The 7,263-nt window shown below is 44.7% G+C and overlaps 1 pseudogene; it reads right to left on the bottom strand.

The window, feature by feature from the left end:
* Positions 1-548: 548 nt before the first annotated feature.
* Positions 549-5,776, bottom strand: LOC104158413 (annotated as a pseudogene).
* Positions 5,777-7,263: the final 1,487 nt, after the last annotated feature.

Here is a 7,263-nt window from a genome sequence, read left to right as displayed (position 1 = left end):
CTTGTCCTTTTTCTTCCTGATCTCCTGACTCTCATTCCTTTCTACCTCGTGGAGGGCTCAAAGCATGAACACCTCCATCATGCGGGACATGAAACAGGAAGACATGGGCTTGAATTCACTCAAATGGAAAATAAACTAGAAATCTCCCCTCATCTTTTGTTTCCTGGGAGGATGCTCTATCTAATATGCCTTCCAGTAAGAGGTAGATAGGAGTAGACTCTTCCTGTCTTTACAAAGGGAAAAAGTGAACTTTGCAGTATTTTTTTCAGTAGTACCAGGCTTCTGCTGTCCTGGCTGTGGCTGTAGCTGGGCAGAAACCTGGCTTCTAGCCTCCTAAACAGCCTCATCTCAGAAGACAAGATCGAGGGTCAGACATATTCCTATGACCTGTGCATTTTTGACTCAGCCTTCAAGGTACCCCACCCTCTCACATTAAACCTCGGGGACAGCTGCAGCATTTGGATTACGTCTGGGACCATGACATGTCTGGTCCCCAGCTGCAGAGCATGTGAGACTTTTTGTCAGATCCACTCTACCATCTTTCTCAACTAACTGAAACCAGCCCTTTGATTAAGCAGTAGTTTGAGAAGACTCATCAAAGGCGAAGGAAGCAGGCAGATTGCTGCAAATCTTCTGGGTGAGACCAAGTCTGCAGAGCTCCCTGGGTGGTCTTCAGCAACTTTAACTTCCCCACAGTCAGTTCCTCCATAACCCTAATAACAGCGGCAGACAAATGTCTCTGCCATTATTTCCAGATCTTCGTTTGATGCTTCTCCTCTCACAATAAATCCTTGGTCCCCTGAGGCATCTATCATGAAGCTGTTAGGATTCAAATGTAGATATGTCAAGGCCCTCCAGGCTCTTCACGCACGTCGTCCATTGTCCTGACAAAGATGCCTGCCACACACCTCAGCTGCTGCTGTGACACTGATAATGTAGGGCCCTAACTCAGAATCAACGCATTTTTGCAATTCCATGCAGCTGCTCTGTATCAGCAGAAAAGAAATCTTAGCTGATGTGAAACTAGCCACTCGGTTTTTTCCTTTTATGTTCGGAAAAATATGCAATATGTAAGCAATCTGCATTAATGAATTCATTCAGGATAACTTAAATTTGACTAATTTAAAGGATTATTAGGAAGTTTTATACAGAAAATACAACCCAATTGAGATGCAAAGGGCTTTAGCAACTTGCCATCCCCAGAAAACACCACAGTCTACACAGTCTACTACACAGATCTACAAAGAAGCCATGATGTATGCTGGAAACGCGGGTGATGACAGCATGGCTGTGTGGCAAGTCAGGCGGTGTGGGGGTCTGGAGCTGATGGAGGTGCTCCAAGGGGTTGCCTTTGTCACTTGACCAAGTTGGAAGGAAGTTCACTCTCCTATTCACACTGACTCCGACAGAAACCACAGCCGAATATTTGCAAAAACTGGTTGAAGTAATTGAATTTGCTGAGAACAACTGAACACTTATTTTCAGCCATTCATTCTCATGCTGGCTGGGTTTTCTACGCTATTTGCCAGGAGAAAAGCAGCCCAGAATGCCCATTTCACACAGCTTTAGGGACAAAGTCTTTTCTCATGACAAAGTTTGATGCATGGCTGTCTGAAAGCTCCAGGACATGACGGAGCCTCAGAAATCAATCTTTGATTTTAATGTGGCTAGGTCTGATATCGCCCCTCCATCTGATCTCAACAGCCTCTTTCATTTTAGTTGCCCACACACAGGCACAAATAGAGTTCCCATAACCTGACAAATTGCTGGGCACCACTGGTACACCTCATCTGGTCTGACTGATGTGCTAATCACGCTCTGGATAATTTCCCCCTGTTTTATCCAGCTGGAAAGTAATCTGACCAGCATGACAACTATTGAGGAACTGTCTTCCAGAACGCCTGGTATTAGCTGTTGGCTTCCTTCCCTACCACTGGTTCCCTGTGAGCCTCACAAGACCTTGTAGAGCCAGGAAGAATTGACCATGTTCCATGGTCACCCTGACTGGGGGACAACAAAGACTGGTTAAGCAGTCAGCTCTGCTGGTACCGAGTACTCAGAACTGGTGCAGTCAGACAGTGTCGATCAATGGGGTAAAATGAGGATCTTGCACATTGCATTTAAATCAGGCACAGGCTTGCCTTTGAAGAAGGGAAATTTATAACTTTTTGCTTTCAAAGGTAATCCAAGGGTTTGTTATGTGGCTGTCCCTCAGACTACATTTTCTTTTCATTCTGGTCCCTATGAACTACATTTTATGGTGGCTAAAAGTTAGCTGTCTAGAGTACAAAGATTATTAAACAAAAGCTGCAAACTTAGGTACTGCCTGAGACGTTGGTAATAAGCAAGTGAAAGAACACTGGGCAAAAATGCATTTTAATTTACTTTGATGTGAAATTTAATCATAATTATTTGATATCTCATCAATTACTAGAAGCAACTAAAATCTTTTCATTAAAGTGGGATTTTTAACATGAGAATTCCCCAAAGCATTCCCTCAGTTCTGTTTTTGCTGATAAGGGGAAGGAGACAGCCATTCTGCTATGTCAATCAGCTGTTTTCCAGTCCCTCCCCAATTTGAAAGCTGTGATTCCAAAGGCATGCATTGTTCTTGCTGCATTCCCTAGGAGCTCACTCAGATTATTATAAAAACCTTAGACAAAATGACTGTAAATAGGCATACACACTATAGGAGGGAGAATGTTGGCATTGTACAACCTTAAGTGAAAGGGAAAATGCAACACTTGGTGATTCTTAAGAATTTCAGTTTGAATTTTCTTGCTCTTTCTAGGTTTGTTTCAGAGCAATGTCTTTCACTGCACCTTTCCCTGAGATTTCAGGCTGTAAGGAGAGGGTATTTGGTGCTTGGATGTTTATCCTTAATTTGAACAGTGATTAAGGAATCAGCAACAAGTGAATTACTATGCCACAAACACTGAAGATGAAAGATCATTGATATGCAAGTGACTCCCTAGACATCATCATCGATTTAAGGGAGATTGAGGGCCAAAGCACATCAAGAATCAAAGTAGAAAAACTTCACAAGAATTAGTGGCCTGAAGGGGAAAAGAGGCGGAAACTGGGCATAAAATGGCAAAGGGGATGCACACCAGCCTGCAGCAGTTATTGATGTCCGACTGTGCTCTTCTTGCAAAGCTAAGGAAGGGCAAGCTGGATAGCTGGATAAAACCACCAAAGGGGGTGTCTGCACGTCCTGTAATGCCTAAGAACAGGTATTTGCCTTCAGGATGGAGAGAAGCCCAGCCCCTTACTGGGAAGTGCAGTGGGTGATGGCAGGGCTAGGGGAGTAGTGGGACCCCATAGGAGAGGGACCTAATGCCCGTTCCCAGACAAAGTGCCAGCTTCAGACTCTGTACCTGGGCTGAAAGACTGAACATAGCCTTTAAAAAGTGAATACGGCTCACTTGCTAAACTCTGACACACAAAAATTGAGACATGCTGGTAGTGCGGTCACTGTCTACAGGGGAGAACGATGCCAGGGCTGTGACAGATAGGTTATGCTGCTTTTTCACAGGAAACCTACTGTCTTCATCCAGTTCCTGGAAGGGTGTCCAGAATCACATAAAGGAGGACTAGGGTAAGGCACTTACCTTGAAAATACTTGTGTGTGTGTGTGTGTTCAGCTGATGCGAGCAGTGCTCCTTGGTTCTGGTGCACCATTTGCCTGCTCCAAGGTACGTATGGCACTAAATTAAATGTTTTTGAGATGGAGGCATGCAGAAAGACTGCTGGTTTCAATTTCGCATTCTGATGTAATGCTGAGCAAGTTGCTAATATCTCTGCCTCAGTTTCCCTTCTATAAAAGGGGTAGCTATCTGGGGATTAATTAGTGATTGCATGCCTGAGTAGAAGAAAGTACATCAGGGAGGATTAATGTATTAAATACCTCCTATGTACTACATCAAATTGCTGAAATCCTTTTAATCTATTCAAATGCATATTTGAGTATAGCATAGTGATGAATTAAAGCAAAAAAACCAGATATTTGAGCCTGTGTTTTTTCTTCAGAACACTGAGCTCTTTAAAGCATGTGGACAATTAACATGAACGAGCAGAGCTGGCCCAAGTAGGAGGTTTTCCATCCTGATGCACCATCTGCAAGAATAGTTAAAGCATAAATGCAGCCCACATTGTTCCAGCAAAAGCTTGCCATAGAGAGAAATAATAAAGGTTCATCTCTATAACCTAGTCAAGCATAATCTTGGGATGTCATGAAGGAAATCCTTATGGATTCATTCACCCTAAGCTGAGAAAAGTGCAAAATGTTTTGGACTGTTTCCAAGGGGTTTCATAATGCCAATGGAAGGACACAGGGCTGCACTGCTATCCCAGATCCAGGAAGGTTCATTGTTCCTCAAAACTTCGCTCTTTGGGTAGGAACCAGTGTAGTTCTGATCATGGAAACTGCAATTATGACAGTCAGGGTATAAATAGTATCCCCGCAGTCCCTTTGGTCTGCATTTCATTCCTAATGCAATTGTTTCCTTCATAAAAGCTTTTGCACTTTCTTCAAAGGAAACTCTGGCTAAATGTTCAACATCATTTGCTGAAATATTCCCTTCCAGTTCAGTTAAGGCTTTCCTGGACTTTCTTCTGTAGACTTCTTTTGCACCCCAGTTGCAGGCCCACTGAGGTCTCCAGTGCTCCCAGTCTATGATGGCTAATCCACTGAAGTCCTTAGCTGGTATGTAATAGTTAATGTCATGGTTGGTTTTTTCCAGATGAGTTTGTAAACTGAAGTTCTAGGGTAGGCCACCATTAACAGGGACATCCTGTGATGTGTCCCAAGGATAACAGCCGAGCCTGTTAAAATGAAACATGGTCACATTCTGTCTTCTTGCTTTAGCTAACGGGCTTCCAATCAAACGGAACAATTTCAGGTTCAGTACGACACGACATGGTACCTCAGGGAGCACAGGTCTGTTGGTCCTTCCAGGCGGCGATGAAAGTCTTCCTCCCCCAAACTGATGGTCAGGCTGGTTTCATAGGAAGGGCAGTCCGGATGAGTGCTATGCACAGCCATGCTGGGGCTGAAAGGTGAACGATGCATGAAGACGTCCCATTTTCAGGCAATACTTTCATGACTTAAGAGACAACATTAAGCGGATCTCCCAGTTTGTCTGTAGAACATAACAGAAGAGGTGTTAGTACTTATTCCATATGTATATGAATTGGTATCAGCCACTTCTAAGGTATTTACCACGCTAACACTGAAGAAACAGAGTGAGCACAATCTAACCCAAAGAAAGAGGGAAGATTCCCAGCTGAAGTAAACCAGTGGAGGTCTGTGGAAGTCAGTGCAACCGCAGTTGCCTGTCTCATCAATCCAGGTCTTGCTGAAATCACTGAGGATGTTGCCATCACTTCAGTGGGCCCCAGGATGTCTCGGTGACAGTGGCTGTCGCAGTTGGAAAGGTTAATGAAGAAATGGTTTCCTTATTCTTCAAGCTTTCCCCGTAATAACAAAGGTAACTATAAAATAAGACCTTGGCTTTTATCACCATCTTCATAGCTTCGTGAACATCCCTGACCTATCTAGTACAGTGCCAGCAGGAGATACTCCAAATATCCCTAAACAAGCACACATATTTCTTTGTCATTGTGCAGTACCATAAAGAGATACAAGTTCAAACACCTGACGGCAATACGGCAGATCCGTGAAAGCTTGCTCAGAGCTGTCTATTAACCGGGCTGCACTATCACATGGAGCTAGCGCCTTCCAGACCAGCTCCGACAGCTCTGCACAGCACTGCATTGTGCGATGTGGACTTTGATCCTAAGGCCTGTGGCCTCTGCTACAAGCAGAATCGTTAGTCACAAGGTCCCTGCCAATTATGTGTGTATTAAACATAAAAGAAACCAGATATACAGCAAAACCTCTGTACTTAGATGTAACAGAGAGAGAGAGAGAGAGTCTTATTCATCTTCCAACTCCAGACTCCCCCCTGCATTCAGAACCCTGGGGAAATCCCACACAGCTGTACAATCGACCATCAGGGATGAGCATGGGTTTGTATTTGAGTCCTACTTGCTGTTCTTCTTCTTCAGTCCTTACCCACCTATTTCTCTCTCCTGGGATTGTGACCTGCTGGAGGTGAGGATCATAGCTGTCATTTGGGCGTATGTTACATATACTAATGGGAATAACACATCTATGTTATCCTTCCTTTCTCTCAAAACAGAAAAACAGTTGGGAATATCTATGCACCCAAGGTACTTTTATGGACCTCTCCATTCTCCCGTTTCTGTGCTATTTTAGGGTAGGACTAGCATGACCTAACTTCAGGTACCTGCAGTGAAAACATCAACATCCAAGGTAGCCAACCTAGGTACTTCTAATAAACGATGGATGCTTTCAGGATACAGACATCTGACAGTTTGAGACATCAGAGCATTCTGAAGCGTCCGAGATGTGCCTGCTTTTCCAGGCAGGCAGTCCGCAGGGCCAACGCAGTACGGTGCAGACATTGCAAACTCAACGTTTCGTCAGAGAAATCTCACCCCATGAGACTCACAATGCTTTGCGTTTAGTAAAGAGGAGGCCCAGGTTTTCAAAACTACTATCCACATATCCACATGTGCCACATCAGCATTAATGGGCCTTCTAGAAAATGGTGTTAATGAAAATTAGCCCGATTTGCTGAGTATCTCTCAGAAAGTGTATGCCATGCCAAGCCATCAAACTCTGCAAAGCCACTCAGGGCTTGTCAGTATTAGAGACCAAACTGAATTTTCTTGCTAGGAAGCTGTACAGCCGAAGCTGGAAGGTGGTGGGCTTGCTCTTGTGAGGAGACCACCAAGGAAAGGACCAGCTTTAGAGAGTCGGGCTTGTTGACCCATTGCCCCAGAGGGATGGAGAGAAGGGACAGAATGCTCCTGCCAGGCCAGCACTCTTCCCCTCACACCAGCCCCTGCCTGGGATCAGGATTGGGCTTCTGCCTTTCCAGGAAAGCTACAAAAAAGGCTGCAGCAGTGGTGCCCAGCAGTTTGCTCTGCTTTACCAACAACCAACTGGGAAATGCAGAGACCTCGCTGTGCTGGAGCATCGTCGCTGAGCGCTGCTCTCGCAGTTTACAGGGAATCAGAGCTGTAAGAAAATCCTGCCAGAGGGCAGCAAATCCCTACAATTATTTTTTTTTTTTGGTATTGCAGCATGTGATTCTGAACTGCAGCATGTTGAGTTCGCCTCTTGAGAGCTGTACCACCATCCTGCCCCTCTGCTCCCGGTGCCTGTCACGGTCT

Source organism: Cariama cristata, unplaced genomic scaffold (assembly GCF_000690535.1).
Source record: "Cariama cristata isolate BGI_N322 unplaced genomic scaffold, ASM69053v1 scaffold14872, whole genome shotgun sequence".
Lineage (NCBI taxonomy): Eukaryota > Metazoa > Chordata > Aves > Cariamiformes > Cariamidae > Cariama > Cariama cristata.
Note: the sequence above shows the minus strand (reverse complement) of the source record. Positions and strands in the feature narration are given on the sequence as shown.